Raw genomic sequence first — 26,514 nt, forward strand, 5'->3', positions numbered from 1 at the left:
GCCATGAAGTGGTTTGAAGCAATGCGGTCTCCTAGGCCACACCCGGCCAGCATAGCTAGACTTCCTGATCGGAACAAATGCCAACACAAAGGCTCCAGCAGGCCCGGTGCCAGAGAGCTGCCCACTGATTTCCAGAAAGAAGCAAAGTCTGGCCCTGCACAGCCACCCTTCATCCTGCCAGCTCCTGTCCCCACCGCACCAGCTTCCTAGGCCCACAGTTTGGGGAAGAAAAATGAACAAAAGTCAGGTTCAACCAGATGGTCAAGCTGTTTTTTTATTCACCACTTGTGGAGTCCTGGGGCTGGGCTCAGGAGGTGTGGCTGCGAAGCAGGCCAGGGTGGCTCATGGTGAAGAGTGGAGGCTCTGGGTCTAGATGGATTGCTGGCTTCGCGGGTACCAGCTGCTGTGACTCTGGGCAAGGCCATTTCCCTCTCCAAGGCTCAAATTCCTCACTTACAAAGCACAAACAATACATTGCCATATGTTAGTCTGTAGACAAATACTGACTCGGGACATATAAGATATAGAGAAAAAGGATGACAATGAATATTATATATTCACATCATATATGGTATACATATAATATACATATACTATATATTATATATATTAACAATACATATGTATATCCATATCTATAGATCCCTCTATATATTATGTAGGCAAATATACAGACATAGTCCTCCTTTAAAGAAGAATTTTAGCCTTTATTCTGATTATATCTCTCCTTTATATTTTTTATTTTGCAGTTGAAAGGGCTAAGGGAGTTTGTTCTTCATTCCCTCCGCCTGGAATCCCTAATCCACCCACCTGTCCATCCACAGGCTCACTCCTTCACCAGCTTCAGAACTTTACTCAAGCGTGTCCTCCTCAAAGAAACTTTCCCTGACCTCTGTTGAAAGCTACAGCCCATCTGTGGAACACCTGGTCCCCTTCCCTGACCTGCTTTTCCTCCACGGTACTTAGCACTATCAGACCTAATATTTATTTCCTGGTTTGGTCCATTGTCTGACTGTTCCCAGGAGGACAGGGATTTTTGTCCGTTTCATTCACAGCTATATCCCAGAACCTGAAATACACAGTCGACCCTCAATAAATATTTGTCAGATGAATAAACAATTAAATGAATATTTGTTTTTTTTAATGTGTTTATTTGACAAAATTAAAATGAACAACTCAATTCTTTTTCAGCTCCTGAAATCAGGCGTTGGAAAGGAGAGGATTTTACAGATCTGTGAAACCGTTCAATCACTGAGCAAACGTATATGAAAGTTCTGGTAAAATTCTAACTGGTGGTAAGGATTCCACCTGCCCCCCTGTGCCCCTCCCCCATCTTTTCCTCTGCTTTCCTCCTCAGTCTTTATCTGTCCTCACCAGGACAGTCCCCAGCCCTGCAGAACTCACAGGAACTCCTGGCCTCTCAATTTGCCTAACTCATTTAGTTTCTTTAAACACCCTGATTATAGGCCTGGCTTGGGAGAACCAGACTGTCAACAGGCTTGTAATGAAGGCTGTCCTGCCTGGGAGACTCAGGCACCTGTGTGGGCAAGACTGCGCTTATGATCCCAGGCCACAGATGAGATCAATGAAAGGTGTTAGTTTAAGTGCTTCTCAACCCTGGGCCTGCTGTTTCCCGAGTCCAGGTGCTCAGTGCTGAGAAGGTGCCGGCCTCCAGCAGGAAGGCCTAGGGAAGCTGCTGGCTGACACCCGCTGGCCTGAGAAAGGGCGGGGCGGCTTCAGGACCTTGGACGAGATCCAGAAGGAAGCTCGGAGAATAAACAGATTGACTAAGTCAGCGTGCCGCTGAGCAGACTGAGGTCCGGAGAGTCTGGGACCGACTCAAGATCTCACCTGGAGGGACTTCCCTGCTGGTCCAGTGGTTAAGAATCTGCCTTCCAACACAGGGGATGCGGGCTCCCTGGTCGGGGAACTAAGATCCCACACACCAGGGGGGCTCCTGAGTCCCCTCACTGCAACTAGAGAGAAGCCTGTGCACCACAAGGAAGGGTGAGCATGGGCAGCTAAGACCCAGTGCCCCAGAATTTAATTAAAGAGAACCATCTCACTTGGAAAGAAGAAAACCAAAAACCTGATGTCTTTTTCCTGACTCCCTGTCCAGCACCCTCTGACTAGTACAAAAGGGACTTTAGCCCTGGGCCCTGCAGTTCAGAGGTGCCCACTTGGGCCTTCTTCCTTCCCCGCAAGTGAGGAGTCTCAGGGAGCAGAGGAATGTGCCCAGTTGGAGCCTACAGACCTCCCCTCCAGGTGGAACTTGGGACTCCCACTGAAATGTCCGAACTCACTTCCCAGGGCTACGTAGGCATCTCCCCATTCCGTCTTCCCTTGGGTGGCCAGTGGGTGCTGCCTGCTAAGTGAGGGTGGAGGGGCATGTGTGGGCTGCTTCCCAGAAGCCACTCACAGAGCCAGAAAACATGGAGGATGGGAGGGCAGCTGCCACACGCTGGGGTAAAACTGCAGAGTTAGGCCTAACTCCAGGTCACTAGGAAGCCCTGCTCGTTAGGCCTTAAAACACCCTGTAGTTGGCAGTTTCTTCACTTGATCTATGACTTTTGAAATAAGTAGACTGTGGTTTATGACCCGATCTGGGATGAACCTGCTGTCTGGAGTGTCACTGCTTCTCGGGACCTCCAGTGCCCTGCTCGGGAGGGAGACCCTCAGGCCTCGGGGAGGAGGGAGCAGGGAGTGAGCCTGTCACCCTCTCCCCCCTCACTCAGGCAGTTTGCCTCTAGGGCCCCTTCATTTCACATTTTCAGCTGAGGAAGCTCAGGTTCACAAGGCTTTGGTCAAGGTCACACAGCCAGGAACAGATGGCCAGGGGGCTCTCGCTCTTTCCAAACAAACAGCAAGTTAATTTTGAAATGACAAAAGGAGGGGACAGAAAGAGATGTATTTGCCCCACCCCACCCATCCGAAAGGCCCGTTCAATATGTGCAGGTTTTGCTGGCTGGGCATCTGCCTGGTTGCTTGACCTGGCCAGCTGGGGTGGGCAGGGGCTATGTGCGTCTCCCCCTGACTACTGCTACGGTCCAATCATCTACCATGCTGTGACTTCTCAGGAAGAAGCTTGATTTAAGGGGGTGACAATGCAGGAAGTAAAAGCTGGCACCAGATGTGCCAATGGATATGACACTGGAAAGGGGTTTCTTGGGAAGTTAGGCTTCCCTGTATCTTTCCCTGGGAGCCCCCAAATCTTTGCTAAGTTAATTTCCTATGGAAGGGAGGCTTCTACTCTGCCAGCTGCCGCTGCTAAGTCACTTCAGTCGTGTCCGACTCTGTGTGACCCCATAGACGGAAGCCCACCAGGCTCCCCCTTCCCTGGGATTCTCTAGGCAAGAACACTGGAGTGGGTTGCCATTTCCTTCTCCAATGTGTGAAAGTGAACAGTGAAAGTGAAGCTTCTGTTTAATTGTTTCTGATGAAATGACCTGAACCAGAGCTCTCTATCAGACCTGACCCTCCCCTATTTAGAACATCTGAACAGTGGTCAGAGCTCTCTATCAGACCTGACCCTCCCCTATTTAGAACATCTGAACAGTGGTCCCATCTGTTGCTTCACTTTCCTCTCTTTCCATCTCCCCTCCTGGTGCCCTGGGCTCCACTAACGGCCTCCTAAGCAACTTTTGCTTTTGCACATGCTGCTTGCCCTGGGATGCCCTTTCCCTCCTTTCTCCAACCAGCTGGAAAGTTCTTCTTCGGGAGCCAGCTCAGTCCCCACCCCCTGGCCTGGCCCCTCCCAGTTGCCCCAGAGAGTTGCCTCTCTGCCTCCCCTGTACTCCCCAAGCCCCCCTTCCTTCTGGTAAGGGACTCTGCATTGAAGGCTGACAGCTGCCTGTCTGTCCCCACTGAGAAACTAGTGAACAACGCAGAGTAGGGACTAGATATCTTTCTTGTGTTTGTCTCCCTGCACAGTTCAGGTCTGGAAGGCAGTAGGTGCTCATAAAGGTCAGCTGAGGGCGGGAGCCCCGGCTCTGCAAGGGTGTGTTCCCAGCGTGACCTTATCTGCTATTTACCGACTGAGGACTGATCAGAATAGCTATTATTATTCCCATTTATCACTCCAGAGGCTGAGAAGCCCTGGACCATGCTCCTGTCTGGGGACCCGGGTGTCTGCAAAGCAATCCTGGTTTTTCCCCTGCTTGGCTGGGGGCAGGGAGCCACACAGCACTGGCCACGTGCTTCCCACCCAAAGAGCAAAGTGGCCATTGACCGTTTTTTCAACAATTGCCAGACTTTGCCCCAGGGCAAGGAGGATGGAAGGCTGAAATGGGAGGCCAGAGACCCTCCCTCTCCTAGGGACTGGCAGAGGCCCAGGCAGGGGGCATTTCCAGGCGGGAGCTGGGTCCAGCCCCAGGGACACACCAGCGCAGGGCTGGGGAGAGAGGAAAGGTCGGTTGCAAAACCCCATGTGTGGCAGCCTGACTGCTGAGTCATGCTCCTGAGGCCAGTCAAGGACCAAAGTCGGGGCTGCAAACTCAAAGCCGTCCGGTTACCCTTGAGCCTGTTGATTCCCTGGCCTTCCACATCTAATCCTTCCTTGGGCCCAACTAATCCCCTTTAGTAGAGCACAGCTGTTGTTTTGGGGTTTTTTCCCCCAGCATACCCCGCTCTTTGGGTGACAACATCCTGGTGTTCCATGGAGACCCTCTTCCCCACCGCTCTCAAACTGAAAGAAGTCAGATTCTCTCCTCCCCCCTCAACACCAAGGCTGGTCACATGGCCCAGGCTTAGCCAATGAGAACATTTTCTCTTGCCCCCGACTGGCTCCAGGATAAGAATGTGGTGAATGCAAGAACCAATGAGCCTCAGTTCTAAGATAGTCGCATGTTGCATAAAAGATGCTTTATTTTCAACAGGAATTGCTAGCTCTCTGGAGCAGCTAGAGACTGTATGCATGGTGGTTGCCTGAGAATAAGGTCACCCCAGAGGCAAGCGAGGCTGAGAGAGGGTGGAGGCAGGACACCCAGTCTCATAGTCATTTGTGAAACTCAAAACGTACCTCTCGCTTTCAGCTACATGGACTAATACTTGCCTCTTCACTTATGCATGTTTTAAAGTTGGGGCTTTGTCATTTGCAAATAAATGACACCGAATAGCACTACCTGGATAATATTTATTCTATCTTCTGTTTTCACTCTATGTTCTAGCTTAAACCTCTTTGTTGGCCTTCGCATCTCTACCCTGGATTATTGTATCAGACCACCTACTAATAATTATAACAGTAATAGTAGTAATTAAATAACTGCTATTTACAGGCACATCCTATTTGTTATAGCGACCCTGCAAATTGATACTCTCTTTGGCCTGCTGAAGAGACCGAGGGTCACGGAGATAAGGGACAGTTAGCAAGTGGCAGGGCTAAAATTCAGTCTTCCAGAATCTGACTCCCAAGTGTGTTCTCTTTGACCACAGCCTCATCCTGCTTTGTTTAACTCTAGGCAGACCTACGGAGACGGCAATGGCAAGCCACTCCAGTACTCTTGCCTAGAAAATCCCATGGATGGAGGAGACTGGTAGGCTGCAGTCCGTGGGATTGCTAAGAGTCGGACACAACTGAGCGACTTCACTTTCACTTTTCACTTTCACACACTGGGGAAGGAAATGGCAACCCACTCCAGTGTTCTTGCCTGGAGAATCCCAGGGACGGGGGAGCCTGGTGGGCTTCCGTCCATGGGGTCACACAGAGTCGGACACGACTAAAGTGACTCAGCAGCAGCAGCAGCAGGCAGACCTAATTTCTCCCACAACAGTAGCAGATTTTGAGGGTAGAAACCCTTTGGTCCTTTGGAAACACAGAACCATGGGCAGTCAGACTGTCGGTTATCCTGGACCTCAGGGACACTTTTTAGGGGCACTGGCTCTACTTTCAGGGTATCATTTTTCTTTCCCCCAAGGTCCATACTCATTTTTGCTGCCATGCTCTGATTGCTCAGGCTTGGGTTGCCTAACCAGCCCTGGGCGATCACTGTGGTCAGTTGTGCTGGCTGGGTTGCCTTGGATCGTATGTTCTGTTCTGGGTCTTAGTTTCACCAAAACCATATGGGCAGAAAGTGAGGTGATGATTCTAGGGCATATCAAAGTGCTGTTACCAGAAGAGAGAGCTGCTCCTTCTCAGCCCTGCCCTCGGCCTCAGCCACCCAAAACAGCAGTCCTTTATCAGTCTTCGCTTTCGCCGTCCCGAAGCCAAGCACCGGAAGGACAGAGAGCGGTGCGCACAGACTCGCCACTGACCAGACAGCGAGCAGCTCGCTGTCTAAGAGTAAAAGCATCGGCCGAACCATCAAAAGGCTGCAGGACGAGTGATAGCAAGGGCACCACTGAGAAATCCATGTTGCTTGGGGATGGGAGAGGGGGCATGGGAGAAGCCAGACTGAGGAGGTAACATGTGAGCTAGGCTTCGAAGGGCGTGGACGCTTTCATCAAGAAGGAGTGGTGGGGAACAGCGATTCTGGCAGAGGGGAGCAGCATATGCGGAGGTACAGAGACGTGAGAAATCTGGTATATTCTGGAAAAAGCATACTTGGGTAACAATGCAAGACAAGGAAGGGGAAGAGGGGATTTCTAGCCTGAGGAATAGAGAGGGGAAAGCATGAAAGCAAGCACCGTTAGACAGAGTTTAGAGTGACCTTCCTTGGCCTTTTTCCTAAGCTTCACTTAGCCCAAAAGGAAGTTGGTACTTCCCCAATCCACAGCTTCCCTTGGGAGAGGAAGGGTTAATTTAAACAAGATGAAGAAATGCCTGGGGAGCTGAGCATGGAAGGGAGAGACCAAGGTAGCCTGAGACCTGCACAAGGGGAGGGGGGCTGCGGAGGAGCGGGCAGGCCACAGAAGGGACAGGTCAGTTGCTGAACGCAACACAAATGTCCATGCTAAGCCCTCTCCTGAACCTTGAGAAATACAGATGTCAGTAAGACAGGGCTCATAGGCTGGCTAGAGAAACATACAAGGAGGCAGCAAAGACATTAGGCTGAGTTCTATGGCGTGGGATGTCCAGCAAGTGTCTATGCGGGCACCAGAAATACCTACTCTAGGCCAGAGGCAAGGAAAAGTCCTCTTAGAGAGAGTGACATTGGAACTTCCTCTAAGTTGGATTTTAAAGAATAATAGAAGTTTGCTGCCTAGAGACTGAGGGGCTCTTATCATTCCCTTATCCCCACTCTTCTTAAAACTGCACATGGTAGCTACTTGGCCAACATCTGTCCTTCCTGATGAATTCAGCAGAGACTTGACTTGTCTGGTTCACTGAGTTCTCTCCTAGACCTAAATGAGCGCCTGGCATAGAGCAGGGGCTCGATAATGTGTGTGTGTGCAGGAGCAAGCAGCCTGTGCAAAGCCTCAGCAGAGGGTGCAGACAGAGGCAGCAGCAAAAAGTATGATTTGGGATAAGCAGGTGGGGCAGGCAGAGTGCAGGGCAGAAATGGCCTTGATTGCCTATTTGATCAGTTTGGAGTTTAGCCTTTAAATGGGGAGGGACATGATCAGATTTGTATTCACCCACTTGGAAGCTCCAGTTTGATCCCTGGGTTGGGAAGATTCCCCTGGAGAAGGGAATGACTACCACTTCGGAATTTCTTGCCTGGAAAATTCCATTGACAGAGGAGCCTGGCGGACTACAGTCCATGGGGTCACAGAGAGGCAGACAAGACCGAGCGACTAACACTACTACTACTATTTATTTGACAAGGACGTATGGACGACCTACTATATGCCCAATACTGTGTTTGACCCTAGGGATATGGGAGCAAGACAAACTCCTTCCTCACAGGAGCCAACGTTCTTGTGGGAAAACAGAACACTTGTAAACTATTAAGAAATAGTATATCTTCAGCTAGTGTTGAAATGCTAGGTAGGAAAATAAATATGGGTAAGAGGCTAGAAATCATTAAGAGTGGGCAGTTTCAGAGCCAGATGAGGAACACGTCAGATACAATTATATTTACTGCAAGGAGCAAAAGACCTGGTTCACAAGTAGCCTAGTGTGTAGGAGTTTATTTGTATCTCACAACAGGAAGTTCAAGAGGTAAGCACTCCAGGGCTGGATGGGGACTCAGTGATGATGTCAAGAAAGAAAACATGTTCCTCCGTCTTCTTGTTCTGTGCTATGAGCTTTATCTCTGATGTTTTAATTTTCCTTAATGAAGAGTCATGCATTACATATTTACTTCAAGTTCATAATTAAAGACACAATGCTTTGCTGACATATAAATTTATTCATCCAGAAAAATTCAGAACAGGCTGATGCTCACAAAAATGACTGATAGGAGTTTGGAGCAGTGGGAAATTGGAAAAAGGGCCAAAGCCACGTCTGTATAGATGATTGGATGGCACTGGTATGTGTGTAAGGTATTCAGTTCCTATCCTGGGCAAATTCAGTGGAAGCGGGTCTTCAAAACCAGAAATGGCCGTGAGTGTTTAAGCCCTGTCTCCCCACATCTTGCACAAAGAAACGTTTTAGTGAGTGTCAGGCTTCCTAAATGTAATAGAATGGGAGATATGGGACAAGCTGACCGCAGCTGACTCTTGGTTTAGAAAGGATCACTCTGGGGCAGTGGGGACAAAGGATGTGAGGAGCAAAGTCTGGAAGCAATAACCCTGGGAGAGATGGGGAAGGCTGGCCGGGGCGGGGGACAGGAGTGGAGATGCGGGGGCAGCTTTGAGAACTGCGGGGTAGAAAGCTGACACCGTGGCCGTTCAGGCAGAGAGGAAGGAAGCGGGACACGGAGGAGGGGCCCGAAAGCGGCTGCAGGAACTGGAGAGCCGTTCCCAAGCCCCAGCGCTCTTGGGTCCCCCTTTGCATTGCTGCTTCTAAGAGGCAAATTCCAAGATGGCTTCCTGAATGCTCAGGAGTTTCTGGGGCCAACCTGTCCTTCTCTGATTGGTGGAGCCAGCCAGTCATCAGATTCAAATACTGACTGGGTACTGGGCATTCATCAGTGTCTTGGTGACCAATGACAAATCTGTTTTAAAAAACAAAACAAAACACTGTAGTAGACATTTAAGGAACTTGGAGGAATGCAGGCCAAGGAACCCAGCCCTTGGGCCCCAGTTACTGGACTCTTGAGTTGGTTACTGTTTAGGGGAGATTTTGTTGAGAGGTGGTAAAAATTGCTCTAAAAAACTTGGGGCTAGGAATTCACTGCAGTCCGGTGATTAGGGCTCCTCGCTCTTACTGCCAAGGGCCGGGTTCGTTCCCTGATCAGGGAACCAATATCCCACAAGTCATGTGGTACAGCCAAAAAAATAAAAATGAAACAAAAAACCAAAAGAAACAATACCCTTAGGGCCATGAATATCATCTAAAGAAGGAAGGGAGGATATTGGTCTGAGAAAGCTTCCTTCCTCATAGATTAAGACCTTTATTTTTCTTTAATGTAACTAGCTAAACTGGTTTCAGGTCAACAAACAGTCTACCCTGCCTAGGCCAGGCACTAAGAACAAAACAGAAGAAATTCCTTCCCTCAGAATTCTGGTAGTAGGAGACACCCAAAGCCCTAAATAAACAAGTTGTCTGTATATGGTATACTAGTGGTTTCCTTTTGTTTTCCTATGTTAAGCAGTGTTCTTGGAGCTAAATCTATCCTTTGTTGCATAATTCACTTATAAGTCATGCTGGGTTTCTTTCTTCTTCAATCATATAGTCAAAAGGAGATTTTGGTCCAGACGTGTGCCTGCTGCTGCTGAGTCACTTCAGTTGTGTCCGACTCTGTGCGACCCCATAGATGGCAGCCCACCAGGATCCCCCGTCCCTGGGATTCTCCAGGCAAGAGCACTGGAGTGGGTTGCCATTTCCTTCTCCAATGCAGGAAAGTGAAAAGTGAGAGTGAAGTCGCTCAGTCGTGTCCTACTCTTAGTGATCCCATGGACTGCAGCCTACCAGGATCCTCCATCCATGGGATTTTCCAGGCAAGAGCACTGGAGTGGGTCGCCAGTGCCTTCTCCAGACGTGTGCCTGTCAACCAGCAATAGGAAAAGTTCAGCTAGCTGTTGTCCCAAAGTTTCTCATTCTGGTATTTGGGAGAATTCAAAATGGAATCATTGAAGCCCCAGAGTGAACTGTGCAAGGATCAGTCAACTGACAAACAAGATCCAGGTTTCCCAGTTCACAGGCTGAGGTGGTATAATTCTCCACCACCTGATGGTAAGACTACCTGTTCTACGCTCCAGACCAAGCTGCTGGCCCAGGGGTTGATACACACACATCTCATGGTCAAGACATTTTTAAGTATATAGCTCTTGCTAGGCGACAGAGAACTTGCACGTTTGTCACCTCACTCCACACAGACTTACTAAATTTAGTAAATGAAGTTGCAAATTACCCAGTTAGATCTGAATGCAACGTTTGGAACACACTTATACTTAAAGGAATCTGTCTATCTGAAGCCTGATTTTAATTGAGTGTCTTAGTGCAATAGCGCTGCTATAACAAAATGCCACAGACAAGGTGGCTTAAAACACACATTTATTTCTCATGGTTCTGGAGGCTAAGAAGTCCAGGATCAAGGCACTAGCAGATCTGGAGTCTGGTAAGAGCCCTTTTTCTGACTCACAGATGGCTGTCTTCTCCCTGTGTCCTTGTATGATAGAAAGGATGAGGGAGCTCCCTGGGGTCTCTTGTACCAGGACTCATGGCATTCAGGAAGCCTCTGATCTTGTGACCTATGTACCTCCCAGAGGTCCCACCTCCTAATACCATCACGTAGGGCAGGTTTTAGCAAATGAGTTTTGGTGAGATATAAGGATTTAGTCTATAGCGCTGGGTGCTCTGTATTTTATCTGGCCCACAATCATTAGAGGCAGGCAGTATCAGTGTCCCTGTCTGATCGCTGAAGCTCACAGAGAAAATTGCCTAAGGTCAATCAACCAAGGTGGTGGCGGAACCTGGCCCTAGGTTCACCCCTGGGTGTCATCTTTAAGGCATCAAGGATGCGCTGGGGTGGAGTGGGGTGTCTTGGGGCTAGAAGGGATGAACAATGTAAGCTAAGGCCATAGAGGGACCAACCAGCATGAATCGTGGACCCTGCAGTCTTCATGTTAGAGGGCAGAGAAGAGTGCGTTTCCGTTCTTAGCTGTAACTGATTTTCGGTTTTAGTTTACTCTACCAGGACCTGGGCACCCCAGCCAACAAGGCTGAAAATGCAGGAAGCCATCTGGAGCTGTGTGCTGAGTCATAGGGCCTGGAGAAAAACAAGAACATCATGATGGCAGAGGGGGAGGTGGGGAGCAACGTCCCTGGAGATCACGAATGGCCACCGGAAATAGAAACCGCTCCCTTTGAAGCATCTGTTAGAAGGGCCAAGATCACCACGCAACTGGACTCCCCTTTCTATTAAACACTGACTGAATGCAGAACTCTGTTCTGTGAGAATGTCAAAAAGTCAGGTGGTTAGTGAAAGTTTCTAGCTCTTTTTGAGGGGTGGGGTGGGGTATTGGTTCTTTTCTTTTTCTTTCAAATCCAGTCTCATCCTCTTCTCTAACTACCTGTCAGCCCTCGGGTGGTATACTTAAATTTCCTGACCCCATTTCATCTTCAGGAATAACAATCCTCATCTCACTAAGATAGTGTGAGGGTTTCAATGAAATCACATTTTTAAAAATTGTCTCGCCTAAGTCTAGCACACAGTAGATGGTCCCAAAAGAGTAGCTGTTGTCAGAGAGACAGAAAAATACCTTCCTGTGGGGCTGGTGTGGGGACTAAATCAGAGAATGTGGGGAGGGGAACACTGGAGACAGGTCTCAGTGAGAAGGCAGCTAATGACGAGATTCCTTTTTCCTTGTTTTGCCCCTAGATCCTGAGAGAGCTGGTTCTGGTCCCCATGGATGCTGTTTCAGTTCAGTTCAGTTCAGTCCAGTCACTCAGTCATGTCCAACTCTTTGCAACCCCGTGAATCACAGCATGCCGGGCCTCCCTGTCCATCACCAACTCCCGGAGTTCACTCAAACTCATGTCCATCGAGTCGGTGATGCCATCCAGCCAACTCATTCTCTGTTGTCCCCGTCTCCTACTGCCCTCAACCCCTCCCAGCATCAGAGTCTTTTCCAGTGAGCCAACTCGTTGCATGAGGTGGCCAAAGTATTGGAGTTTCAGCTTTAGCATCAGTCCTTCCAATGAACACCCAGGATTGATCTCCTTTAGAATGGACTGGTTGGATCTCCTTGCAGTCCAAGGGACTCTCGAGAGTCTTCTCCAGCACCACAGTTCAAAAGCATCAATTCTTCGGCGATCAGCTTTCTTCACAGTCCAACTCTCACATCCATACATGACCACGGGAAAAACCATAGCCTTGACTAGACAGACCTTGGTTGGCAAAGTAATGTCTCTGCTTTTTAATATGCTATCTAGGTTGGTCATAACTTTCCTTCCAAGGAGTAAGCGTCTTTTAATTTCATGGCTGCAATCAGCATCCAGTGATTTTGGAGCCCCCCAAAATAAAGTCTGACACTGTTTCCACTGTTTCCCCATCTATTTCCCATGAAGTGATGGGACCAGATGCCATGATCTTAGTTTTCTAATACAAACACAGTGAAGGCTTATATATGTTCATTCCATCCACAAATGTTTCCTTTAACATTGTGCATGTCACTGGTTTGTCCTCTGTGGCAGTAGAGACAAAACGAAGATGAACTCCTATTTGTCCATTGATTTCTGCAATTGTTTCGTGGTCAGGCACTCTGTGAAGCACTTTATGCAGATTGGATTCTTAGAGCAACTCTTTCAGATAGGTACTATTACAATCCCACTTTATAGATGGGAAAACTGAGGCTCAGAAGGATTCAATATATTGTCCAAAGGCACAGAGCTAGTAGAAAGTAGAGTCAAGGCTCAGTCCCAGGCCTAGCTATCCCTACTACGGACCAGTTCCCAGAGGGAGAAAAACACTCAGCTGGAGATTTCAACTTATCCAGGCACAAAGCTGTCTACACAGCACAGTGAGATGAAATGTCAGAGGTGAGGTTGGTCATCAGAGTGACTGACAGTTCTGGGCTGGAAGGGGCTTCCTGAGGGGCTTCCGAGAAGGTGGGGGTGGGGAGTAGCCCTAGACCATGGGGAAGCAGGTGGAAGCAGGTGGAGACAGTACAGCAAAGGCAGGTGAGCAAAGGCACAGAAGACTTGGTCAGGTGTGGGCAGGCTTCAGCAACAGGCCAGCTGGCTGAGCCCAGGGCCTGTTTTAGACCCAAAAGGAGGAATATTCAGTTGGGACAGAATCTGGCTGGGGCAGGCTGTCATCAGTTTCCAGAATGATAAACTCCTCAGGTCCAGCTGAAGCAGCATCTAGTCTTAAAGCATCACTGCTAGGAGGATCCCTACAAATCACGTGCTGGCCCTGTCAGCAGTGCTCGAAGGTGTACCTGTCACTGGAAATGAAGGAGGTTCCTGTAGGCAGTAGACATCACCTGTCTTGCTGAGTGACCTCAACCTTAAGTAAGGAGATAGTGACATTTCCTTTGTGTTCAGAGGATTCCACTAAGAAGGCCAAATGCTAAGGGTCATCAAAGCAAACTCAGAGATGGTACAACTGTTCTTTAAGCCAGTCTGGCAATATATATCAAGAGGATAAACACGATCCCCTCTTTGATGCCATGATTTTACTGCTAGAAATTAATCTTAGGGAAATGGTCATGGAGGGATGCAAAACTTTGTGTACAAGGATGGTTGCTATAGTATCTATCACATGCAAATACAAGTATCAGAAAAGTCCCCCCTCCAACCCCAAAAAAGAGAACAGATCTGTGGTTGGCAAAGGGGGAAGGGGAGTGAGGGAGGGGTGGATTGGGAGTTTGGGATTAGGAAATGCAAACTATTATATATAAAATGGATGAACAGTAAGGTCCTACAGGGTACTAAATTCAATATCCTGTGATAAACCATAATGGAAAAGGATATGAAAATGAATATATATCATTGTATAACTTAATCATTTTGCTGTATAGCAGAAATTAACACAACATTGTAAATCAATTATATTTCAATAAAATAAATAAAAAAGAAATGTCCCAACTAGTCAATAACAGGGACTTAGCTGAAAATGATGATATATTCATTCAATGGACTACCACACTACCATTGAAAGTCATTGTTTAGTTGCTAAGTCGTGTCCGACTCTCTTGAAACCCTATGGACTGTAGCCTGCCAGGCTCCTCTGTCCATATGGGATTTCCCAGGTGAGAATACTGGAGTGTGTTTCCATTTCCTTCTCCAGGGGATCTTCCTGACCCAGGGATTGAACCCAGGTCTTCTGCTTGGCAGGAGGATTCCTTACCACTTAGCCACCTGGGAAAAGTCATTGTGGTCACACCGTATTAAGTGAAAACATCAAGTTGCAAACCTTTAATACAGTATGATCTCAGCTTGAAAGTACATTAATAAAATCCATTCCCCCCTTTTTTTTAATTCCACAGACATTTATTGAGCACCTATCAAGTAGCAGGAGCAGTCCTAGGCATGGAATACAGCAGAGACTATAACCCACGGGATGCCTGCCTCTGGGAGAGGGGTGACAACAAAGAACCAGTCAATACAAGGCTGTAGATGGTGGTCAGCACAGTGGGAGCACAGCAGGGGGAGCGGCAGAGGCTTGGCCAGGAAAGTTGCTCCCCAGTTAAGGAGGAGGCCCCAATACCCGAGGGGTCTGGGGGGAGGCACTTGGGGCTTCCTCACCTGCTGCTCAGTTCCCCTGAGCCAGCCCATTTCTGCCCAACTTGCACAGGCCTCAGGGAGCAACCCAAGGCCATGACTTTAGCCCAAAGAAGACAGCAGTGGGAGGGGATCCTTGTTAATCCCCAGCCCTGACCCACCTACCCCAGCAGATAGGTGGGGCTGACCTTTTAGGCCTTGGGACTCTGGTGTGCAGCTAAAGGCATTTGAAGCTGACTCTGGGTTTGGGGGTCCCCAGAGGTCCCAGTGATGGCACAGTGGGGGGCCCATGCACAAGAGAACAGTCTCCCTGGCAGGGGAGGGGGCAGAGCCACGTCCTGGACCACAGAAGCCTGGTTGTCAGGAGTGTCAGTAGTTACCGCATCGTGAGAAGCTGTGGGGCACATAGAGGTCTGGCGCCCACGGACACGGTCAACAGTGCCCCAGCTTCAGGCTCTTGTACAGGCAGCTCGTGAAGAGCATGCCGAACACCTGCACACAGGCGATGCCCAGGCCCATGGCGCCGCTGATCCTCAGGTGCTCCTGGATGAGGGTCTCCAGCTTGGGGATGCAGCCGCCCTCCACTTTGTAGATGTTGGAGGCGGGGTCCCACCGCCCACGGCCATCAACCATGGTCTTGCAGCAGCTGTCGGGGACCACATGTCCACCTGCCTGGCCCGAGCGGATGCACTCACTGTCCTTCCAGTCCCACTCACTGTCCTGCCAGGCCTGCGAGTTGTTGCTGCCACAACAGCGGAACTCCTGCTGCAACTTGTCCACAGCGCTGCTCACGCCCTCATGGCCCGGCTGGCGGTGCCCCTTGGTCACGGTGTCCTTCAGGTTCTCCTTGAGCTCCGCGTCCAGCTGCTGAGAGTAGACATAGACTCCCGCAATGATCTCCAGCAGAAAGATGGTAAGGAGAAGGATGCAATACAGACAGAGCAGGATCCTCTTCTCCTTGAAGGTGGCACAGCAGCCCAGAACCCCAGTCACCGTGACGACAGCGCCTGCCACCAAGATGCCAGTAGGGTGCCTCAGACCAGCCAGCTGATGCAGTCATGCCTGAGGGCCAGCGTCCAAATGCCCATGGCCTGGACGGCCAGACCAGCCAGCCAGAAGCAGCAGGTGCAAGTGAAGAGCAGGTGCTTGAGGCAGAGGGTGCCCGTGTGTAGTTGTCAACTTCTCCCCGAACTTGCCCATCCTGGGGCCAGCAGGCGGGGAAGGGGCTGGCTGGTGGGGAGGGCGCCTCTGTGAAGCAAGAAGACAGAAGTTCCCGCCTGAGGAGGCTCCACTAGAAGGCCAGGGACAGGTCACAGGTCTGGCTCAAGCAGCCCCGCATCAGCGGCCAGCGGCGGGCTGCGGGGGCCGCGGCTCTGAGCGCAGAGAAAACGCAGCCGGCCTGGCCCGGCCAGCGGCCAAGGACTCCACGCCTTGGGTCAGAGCAGAGCTCCGCGCAAGGGCGGGACACACATTCGGGCGGGCCCCCGGGGTCCACCCAAGGTGGCAGAGGCCAGCGGGCTGTGGCCCGGGGGTGCCCACAGCCCCACCGCGGCCCATGCCCTCTCCATTCACTTTTTAAGTAGCTGAGATGCTGTGTCCCAGACAATATTCTGAACACTTTGGTGATGGAGGGCAAGGAGGTGAGTGCATTATTTGGGAGGCAGTCAGATGACAAACATATAGAATATGTTCAGGAGTAAACAGGTAATTCCTGAGAGTAGTACAGTGCCATAAAGAAGATATAAGATGGGCTAGTTTAGCATGAGGGACAGGTAGGGATGATCTGAGGAGCTGACAGTTTGATTGCCTCCTGCATATTGAAGAACATCTGGTCATGAGGATCTGGAGAGGAGCAGAGTGCGGAAGGCTTTAAGGACACCACAGCTGGAGTATTAGAAAAGAAAATAAAGGAAGAGAATAGTGTGTGGGCAGGGAGAAGAGAGGTAGGGGAGAGTCGGGCACAGGGAGGATAACTAGTCTGAAAGCCAAGGTGAGGTGTTTACAGGGAGTTTGGATTTTATTCTAAGTGCAATGGGACACTGCTGGATTTTGTCAGGCAATGATTATATTCACATTTACATTTTTGTAGCCAGAAGGAAATACATCAATGGGTTAATAGAGTTCATCAAGGGGTAGAGGGGTAATGAACAATTTTTTCTTTGTTTCTGTGAGTTTTTTTTTTGTAACGCCCAAACTTTGACAACTAGAAACAAACAATAATTTCTCTTTTAAAAATCATGCACCAGAGAGCAATGCAAGCTAATGACCACCATTTACGTGGAGCCATTTACAGGAAGAAAAGTCTTTTGCCCATGTCATCCCATTGCATTTTTGTAATAACCCCATGAGTTAAGTCAGTTAGAACTGGGACCAGAATAAAGTTTCTACAGCGTTTGCCCAGGTTGGCTGATTCTGTCACACAGTGAGGTGTCTGGGGCCCTTAGGTCTGCCTTAGATGCATCCAGATACCCAGAGGCCCCAGGAATTAGTCATGCCATTACTGCCCCCTGCCCCTGTCTGAGGGAGAGTAGGGAGGCAACAATGCCCCCAGTTGTACATGGCTAGTGCAACAGCACGGGTGTGCAAGAAGAGAGGTCTTGCCCACAGGGTAGATGCTCCGTAAACATTTGCTAATTAGTGAAATGACTTGCTTTCAGGAAAATGCTGCTTACTCTTGGGAGGTGGTTTAGCTGACTCCACAATTCATTAGCTGTGTGATCTCAGGTGAATTATTCTACCCTCCAAGCCCAGAGTCATCTTCTGTAAGATGAAGATAAAGCCTGTGCTCATTCACCTTTGTGCAGTGTGATAGTTGGGGGCAGCCTCTAGAGCCGGACTGTCTGGGCTTGAATCTGCCTCCACCCTCTTCTGGTTACATCCTTGTGCAGATGCTGAGCCTCTCAAGACCTCCGTTTTCTCATCTGTAAAATGTGAGTAATAATACGGGTCTCCTAGCACCGATGTTCGGAGAAGGCAATGGCAAGCCACTCCAGTGCTCTTGCCTGGAAAATCCCATGGATGGAGCAGCCTGGTGGGCTGCAGTCCGTGCGGTCGCTAAGGGTCGGACACAACTGAGCGACTTCACTTTCACTTTTCACTGTCACACACTGGAGAAGGAAACGGCAACCCACTCCAGTGTTCTTGCCTGGAGAATCCCAGGGACGGGGGAGCCTGGTGGGCTTCCGTCTATGGGGTCACACAGAGTCGGACGCGACTGAAGTGACTCAGCAGCAGCAGCACTGATGTTAGGATTAAATGAGCGGATGGAGAACTTTGAAGAGGTCATAGCACAGAGTGTGTGCTCCTTAAACGCCAGGTACTATTAGCATCAGCATTATAGGGAGTTTGCATCAAGAGAGAGGCTTTCAGAAGCACAGAACTTAACACAGGGTGCCAATAAGGCTGCTACCGCCCTTCTACCACCGTGCCTGCCATGATCGCTGTCTCAGTGATTTTGTTTAGAAAGGAGACCCCTTACCCACCAGGATGTCCTTTGCCAAGTTAAACAATAGATCTACTCCCTCTCATCTCAGGAGGTTTATCTGTTCAAGGTCATGGGAAGAATCCTCTGACATTTGCCAGGGTCTCTGTCTCTAATTCATTTAAGGAGCCACTTTTTACATTTCAGGCTTGACATTTGCTGAATGACATGAATGGAGCCTGCTCAGGTGAGCAGCCTGGGATCACAGGACCTCTGACCTCCGCCCCTGTTTTCAAGCTTCAATTGTTTGAGGACCACCAATAATTGTGCAACAGCTGTATACCCCTGGTCTACTGGGTCTCCTCTTCCCTCATCATTTTTCTTGAATTTGTCTCACATTTAAAGCTCAAAATATGTTGATTCTAAAGGGAAGTATACTCATTACTATAAATGGAAAGCCACAAATAGAAGCTACTCATAAAAAGAAATATTATGCAAATGAAGCAGTATTGCTGAATTCTAGAGGAATAGGGTCGCCCATTGAAGACTCTAGGCTCGTGAAGCCTTTTAGATGTTCATTTAAATAGGAGATCTGGAGAGGTGTGACAGACGTTAGTACCCAGTGAGTGCTTTCTTGGTGTAATAAGGATTGAGAAAGACTTTAAAGAGGAAAACAGTCTCTAACCACCTGACTCTTATCTTTTTATTTCTGTGTCTGTTCACCTCCTAGAACTTTCTCCTGTCTGCTAGGGGCCCCCTTCTATGCTGTTCAGTTCTATATTCAGAAAGGTAAGGAGTGAACAGCCCACTTCTTCTCACTTGTTAGGTCTTCTTAGGAAGATTCTTAGCCCTCTCTGAAATGCCACTGCCATGTTCTTGCTTAGTTGTATCTGATTCTTTGTGATTCCATGGACTGGAGCCTGCCAGGCTCCTCTGTTCATGGAATTTTTTAGGCAAGAATACTGGAGTGGGTTGCCATTTTCTACTCCAGGGGATGTTTTTGACCCAGGGATCAAACCCGCATCTCCTGAGTCTCCTGTATTAGCAGGCAGATTATTTACCATTGCACCACCTGGAAAGCCCCTCTCTGAAATGAGGGAGCTGGATTAGAAACATATTCTTCTCTGATGATTTTCAGGCCCCCAAAGTGTGCTTGGCTGCCCATCCATGTTTTTCACCTGCGGACAGAGCAGAAGTGAAACCCACCGCAAGGATGTGGTCTCGTGGAATAGTTCAGGTCCCTGGATCTCCATGAGAAGCAAAGAAGTGGGATTCACCACGAATGAATGTGTGTTTCCAGAGGGGTGCATTTTCTGTGTGTTGAACTGAGCAGATGGCTGCGTTTGAATGAAAAAGGAAATACACCCTAGGAAGAAGTGACAAAGCGACTTCAGGTTTCATCCCCTCATTCAGCAGCTCCTGCAAAAGTTTCCTTCATTAGCTGCTGCTGCTGCTAAGTCACTTCAGTTGTGTCCGACTCTGTGCGACCCCATAGACAGCAGCCCACCAGGCTCCCCCATCCCTGGGATTCTCCAGGCAAGAACACTGGAGTGGGTTGCCATTTCCTTCTCCAAATCATGAAAGTGAAAAGGCAAAGTGAAGTCGCTCAGTCGTGTCCAACTCTTTGCGACCCCATGGACTGCAGCCTACTGCAGCTCCTCCGTCCATGGGATTTTCCAGGCAAGAGTACTGGAGTGGGGTGCCACTGCCTTCTCCGTCCTTCATTAGAGATCCTGGTAGATGCTGCTGAGGCATTGCTCCTAAATGATTCCTCTTTCCAGGTCTCCACCCTGCTTCTAAATTGGTTGGAATCTGCCGCACCTGTGTGTATTCAGATTCTTTAGCCTGACATGTGAGCCCCTCCTCAGTCTGGTTCTAATCTGCACTTGCAGTTCTGGCTGCTGGAATGCCTGTTCCTTGAATCTCCTACTTTGGGCAACCTGGTTCCCTGGCACAGAGTAGGTGTGAAAAAATGTAATTGAAGAAAAGAATCTGTCTCATGCTGGGATGCCTCTACAGTCCCTTTCAACATGTAGTTAGTTCTTGAGTGTCAGGGATGAATGGTGATTGAAAACTTCCTATATGCCTGCCGTGGTAGGGTGACCACTGTCTCAATTTGCTGAGGATTTTCCTGATTCTGGCACTGGCAGACCAAGAACCAGGATTCCCATGTGACAAAGGCACATCAGGATGGTCGGTCACCCTGTGTGTTAAGACTGCACATGCTCTCTCTCCGTGAGACCTCCAGCACAGTGGGGGAGGAGACGGTAAACAAATTATCCCACAAAGAAATAAGTCATTACAAGCCGTGGTGAGTGCAAAAAGAAGGCAGCCCCAGGACTTCCCTGGTGGCTCAGTGGTAAAGAACCCACCTGCCAGTGCAGTGGACATGGGTTCGATACCTGGACCAGGAAGACCCCACATGCTGCAGGGCAACCTAGCCCACGATCACAACTACTGAGCCTGGGAGCCCTAGAGAAGTCCCTGCAGTGAGAAGCCCGCACACAGCAATGCAGAGGGGCTCCCCACTTACTGCAACTAGAGAAAACCCACGCGCAGCAACGAAGACCCAGCACAGCAGAACTAAATTAATAAGAAGGCAGCTGTGAGCTGAGTGATGTGGGTTCGAGAAGGAAAACACAGAGTCCCAGCCCTGGAGAAGCTCCTGGTTGTAGCTAGGAGAGAGAAGGATACACAGCTTGTTTAATGTCAAGTACCGAGTGTAATGGATCAGAAATACACACTCCCTTTTCCCTGTTCACAATGCACCACTTCTATTTTAATTGCGGTTTCAAGCATCAGAAACTCACTGGTAAATTAAATAGATACACATCAATCGAAAAGGCTGAAAAACTAGGGGGCCTTGGAAGAGAGAGAAATGATGGTTTCTTAGGGAGCTGAGAGAGCAAAAAAATATGCCAGAACAAGAGAACATGCCTTGTTCCATCTCCATTAGAAAAACTGACTCAAGCCATCCTCTGCCCGTGGGTTTCTCTGCCCAATATTCTAACTCCAGTAAGAAAGAACTTGATAGCCAAGCCTGGGTCTCATGCCAACCCCTTGGCTAGGCTAGGGCGGCTACCATGATTAGAAATCCACCAAAATAGTTTGTGATGGGGCCCTGGGGAGCAGGGTGGTTGCTAATGGCAATGGAAAAGCCAGGATGCTGGAAAGGTGAGGACCTCAGTCACCTGTATCCCTCTTCATGAGGCAGTCCAGACACTGCCTGCCCGAGGCCTTCCTGTATTGTGCTTACTGCCTTCCAAGGAGCTCTGCTGGCCTTATGTCCAGAATATCCTGTTCTATTCTGTGACCATGGACAGCCCCATGCTGACGTCTACCTTCAGCTGATGGCACCTTGGCCATGCCCACCTTCGAGTATGCACTGGGTCCTTGGGCACGGCCTGCACATTTCCTGGCACAGAGGCATGCTACTGAGGACTTTCGAGAGAGTTCTAAAAGAGCCCATTGCCCTGATGATCCCACCCACCTTCCCCCCAGCCGGGCCACTGCCCTCGAGCCAAACCAGTCTTCTTTCTGCTTCTCACGCATTCGGCCTGCTTTGCTCTCCCTTCTGCCCATTTGCCTGCTTTGCTGACCTCATAGCTCAGCAGTTCTGCATCAGGGAGATTTTGTCCTCCAGGAACATCTGGTGACATCTTGGGACAGTGTCAGCTGTCACACTGGAGAGAAGGCTGCCACCAGCATCTTACAGGTCGAGGCCAGTGATGCTACTAAATGACTCATAAAGCACAGGACAGAGCCCTGACAGATCCCCTGACAGAGGGCTATCAGGCCCCCCACGCCCCTTGGGCTGAGGTGGAGGAGTCCAAGGGTGAGGCCGAACGCCCACGTCTCTGCTCAGTTCTCAACACCAAGAGGCCTTCTCCCACCGTCTACCCGTCTCTCTCTCCCCACCTTTCGTATTTTCCTAAAATGACTGTGTCTGTGTATTCAGCTGCTTATTTGGGGCCTGTCTCCTGTACAAAAGGGTCAGCCCTAGGAGAGTGGGCCCCAGTGGGCCTTGTTCCCAGCTGGGACCCAGCCTGGAAAGCAGCATCCGGAACCCTGTGGGCTGCTCCACAAAAATGTGATGAGTGAATTTTGTTTCATAGAGGAGAGTGGCTCCACCTCCTCAAAGAGCAGAGGTCAGAACACTGGGCTGTGAAGCCCAGCCCTTCTCAGACTGGCCATCTTGGGATGCATTTGCATTTGTTTATTTCCCCAGCCAGTTCACATTTAGCCTTTGGCAAGTTTCTGAAGCCTCTTGCGACTCAGTTTCTGCATCTGTCAAGTGGGGCTATGTTTATTAGCTCCTTCCTTGCAGAGACATAGTGGAGATGAAATAAGTTAACCCACAAAACACTTAAGAACATGCCTGACTCAGAAGCGCCTTAGTAAATGCCATCTCTCATCATCATCATCACAATGACTTGGCCAGAGTAGGCGGTGAAGATGACAGAATGGGCTCTGGGGCCCTCCCAGAAGATTAGGGGATTAATGCAGCTTGCAAAGCCAAAGCTGTCCCCACTTGGTTTTGCCAGCTCCTTCTCTGTCCATGAAATAAACCAGATGAAGCCCTTATCCATCTCTTGTTTTGAGAAGGAGGCTATCAGGAACTGTGGATTTAATGTGGCAGATGGTGCTGTCCTTGAATTATGAAACCAAAGGAGGAAATTAAAGTGCACCATTGCAAAAGATATGGGCCAGAAGGGGTTGAGGGCAGGGCCCGGGCCACAAAGGAGAGTGAAGGAGGTGTTTTATCAGCTGGACAATGGCTATTCCTGAGAGTAGCTAGGGTCCTCGAATAATAGAATTTTATAGCCTAAAATCATTTGAGACTACTTTCTTCATTTTATATAAGCAAATGAGGCCCAGAGAGGGAAAGTGACCCTCGAGGTCACCTAGCCAGTTAGTGACAGAGCAACCCACACCTCTTGTTTTGCTGATCAGGGTTGTTTTCTGTCCCAGGCCAAGACCAGGGGCAGCCTCTGTCCCAGGGTGTCCAGGCTTTGAGCGTCTCTGCTCTGCATACATGTACTCCATGTCTCTCCCCAGCTCATCAGGGGAGCATGAGCCAGAGCTCTGGAACCCTGTCTGGGTCTTATAACCTCAGTTTGCGTATCTGTAAAATGGGAATAATAATAGGCTATATCTCACAGCGTCACTGTGAGAATTTGGTGAGTTACTCTCATATCAAGCATATAGCCATGGGCTTGGCACATAAAATGCTCTGTAAAATGTTGGTTGTTATTATGGCTCCAGAATTGACTAGGGTCTGAAGGTCCCTAGGCTGCAGGCCCCTCAGAGGCAGTGCCCATCTACAGGATATCTTTTGTCCTCTATGCCGTGCCAGGCAATTATCACCTGCCAGGACCTCAGTAAATGGTAGTGGCTGACAGCTGGCCTCCTTAGAGAGCCCCATTTCTCAGTGGGAACAACAGAGCACCAGAAAATGCTGCCAGCAATGCATGTGACTTTGGTCACTAGTTTAGACTTTAATCCTAAACAGATAAAGCACCCTTCCTGTCCAGTGGTGAAACAGCCTCGTGATGAGGACCGTGTTTGTTTACCATCCTTCCTCGGCAGGCAGCGTGGAATCTTTCCCCAACTAGCTGTGGGATATTTGCATTTAAATTGGTTTTCTCTCATTATAGAAATCTCTTAGGTCAGCTGCAGTTTCCATTTTCCCCGACATCAGTCTGGAAGCTCCATTTCTTGCTCGAGGGTCCCTCATGCCTTCCTCCTTCTCGGCGACAGTGAGATGTGCTCACCTATTCTCATTGTGGACACCAGATAGCCTGAGAAAGTTGCCTGAATCCCAGGCAGGCTGTTTCCCCCAGGAGAAGGTGGAGGCTGGGGAGGGGCTGGAGGATTCTAGCCCCTGCTATTGCAGTAAGGAGACCCTGGGAGTTTCATATTCTGCACCTAGGCTTCATTTTCTCATTTGCTAAAAAAAAAAAAAAAAAATTGATCAAGTGTGATGCTAGGTGCTTGGAATGCAGAGACAAATAAGACACATCTACCACCTCCCAGGAGCTGCCTGTCTAGTAAAGGAGAGAGAAAAGAATACAAAAAAATTTACTATAGTCAAACAATTGCTTTAATAAGGATCAAAATAGATTCAGCCAGAGCATAGGCTTTCAGATAAGGCTCAACATAAAGCACGGTCACACACATGCACAGACACACTAGCTAACATGTTTATAGCATTCCATGTGTGGCCGGGGATCTTTCTAAGCAGATAATATATTAGATCTATATTACATCTATATCTGTATTATTTCTATATTGAGCTTCCGAGGTGGCACTAGTGGTAAAGAAGCTGCCTGATGACATAGGAGACATAAGAGACGCGGATTTGATCTCTGGGTCAGGAAGATCCCCTGGAGAAGGGCATGGCAACTCACTCTAGTACTCTTGGCTGGAAAGTCCCATGGACAGAGGAGCCTGGTGGGCTATAGTCCCTAAGATCGAAAAGAGTCAGACAAACTGAAGTGACTTAGCACCAGATATCTATACATGTATACATATATGTGTACATATAATATGCATGTGTGTGTGTGTACATGTTCAGTTGCTAAGTCATGTCCAACTCTGACACCACATGGAATGTAGCCCGCCAGGCTCCCCTGTCCATGGGACTTTCCAGCCAAGAATACCGGAGTGGGTTGCCATTTTCTCCTTCAGGGGATCCTCCCAACCCAGGGATTGAATCCACGTCTCCTGCATTGCAGGTAGATTCTTTACTATTGAGACACCAAGGAAGCCCATAAGGCCTTTCCTTTGCTTTATTGTGCTTCACAGATATTATGTTTTTCACAAATTGAAAGTTTGTGGCAACTCTGTGTCGAGCAAGTCTATGGGTGCCGTTTTTCCAATAGTACTGTTTTTTAATTAAGATATGTATATTGTTTTCTTAGAACTAATGCTATTGCATACTTAATAGACTAATTTATATGCACCAGGACACCAAAAAAGTTGTGTGATTTGATTCGTTACAATGTTTGCCTTATTGCATTGATCTGGAACCAAATGTGCTATAACTCCAAGGTATGGTTGTGCAAACATACAAATATATTTATACATAATATATAAATATATATTAAGTAATATATTGATTTAGTCTTCATGGTAGGCCATAAAGGAAGTGCTATCATTATCATTGTTTTCCAAATGAGGGAATTTGAGACACAGAAAGATGAAGTCACTTGCCCAAGGTCATTGCTAATCAGCTGTAGAGCTAAATTTGAACGTAGGCAGTTCAGCTCCATAGCCTGAGCTATGTTGTATCCACACCTGACAAAGAGTGATGCACTTATGTGTTTTCCACCATAGTTCATCTTTCAAGAAGTATTCATCAAGATCCACTACACTGTTAACCTGACCCACTGATGGGCTATGGACCATGGTTTGTGAATCAAACTGCAGAAGGAGGGTCCAAGTCTACTTGGGGGAATCGGGGAGGGCGAAACAGGGAGAAGATGCTTGCAGTGGATTTGAAGGGTTACTAGGAATTTTCTGGATGGGTAAGAGGAAGAGCAGAGTATTTCACCGAGGACAAGACTGTGCTGATCCCCAAAATATTAGCAAGTGTGGAAGTGTAGGTCTTGTGGTGGGGGGCGGGGTAGGGGACTCAAACTGCATGACAGGGCTCAGATGTAATGTGGACTGAGCAGGTTTTGAGCCATGGGACTGGGAGACTAGCCAAGACCAAACCACAGTGGGCCTTGAATGTCATGTTCATAGGCTCTGTCCTGGTGGCCAGGGGAAGCCATGAAGTGGTCAGATTGGTTACAAGGATCACTCTAGCTCTGGTGTGGAGGAGTGCCTGGACAGGGACACCAGGAGACACTATAATCAACAGACAGAACCAAGAGGTGTCAGAGCTTCAGTTGATCCCGTACCATCCGTAGTGTCAGGTGGGGGTTTTCCAGCCAAGAGGCACTCCTGCTGCCCAGTGACGAGTGGTGGAGCTGAGCCTACCCACAGAAGATATCCTTATCTAATTCACCCAGACACCTTGTGGGCTGCTGGTGGCCCTTGTGTGTGATAGTCAAGAGGGGCGGGGAAAGGGCTGAACGAAGGCTGTGGCATTTGAGGAAGAGATGGGGAACCAAATGTATGAGACAGTGTGGGGCAAAATAATCTGGTCTTGGAGATCTGCCTGATGCCAGGGTTGAGGGAGAGCGAGAGATGGGATGGTGCCCAGTGTTCTGGTTGAGCTCAATCAGCTTTAATCCTACTTCAATCTAACACCAGGGGTTCGGCAAACATTTCTGTAAAGAACCAGACAGAAACTACTGTAGACTGTACAAGCCCTTGGTCTCCGTTACAGCCACTGAACTCTACCATTATGGTGCAAAACACTCATGGACATTGTGCAAGGGAATGGTCGTGACTGTGTTTCAGTAAAGCTTTATTTATAGAAACAGACTGTGGG

The 26,514-nt window shown here is 48.9% G+C and overlaps 1 long non-coding RNA gene and 1 pseudogene across 1 annotated transcript; both read right to left on the bottom strand.

Annotated features, from left to right (window-relative positions):
- Window positions 1-256: 256 nt before the first annotated feature.
- Window positions 257-993, bottom strand: LOC129553025 (uncharacterized). The gene is made up of 2 exons (XR_008685386.2): window positions 811-993; window positions 257-452 (listed from the first exon to the last, which is right to left on the bottom strand). It is a non-coding gene; the product is annotated as an uncharacterized LOC129553025 (long non-coding RNA).
- Window positions 994-15,026: 14,033 nt separating this feature from the next.
- On the bottom strand, window positions 15,027-15,850 carry LOC129553011 (CD151 antigen pseudogene; annotated as a pseudogene).
- Window positions 15,851-26,514: the final 10,664 nt, after the last annotated feature.

This window comes from Moschus berezovskii, chromosome 18 (genome assembly GCF_049115385.1).
Source record: "Moschus berezovskii isolate FMDL1 chromosome 18, NW_MosBer_1.0, whole genome shotgun sequence".
Taxonomy (NCBI): Eukaryota; Metazoa; Chordata; class Mammalia; order Artiodactyla; family Moschidae; genus Moschus; species Moschus berezovskii.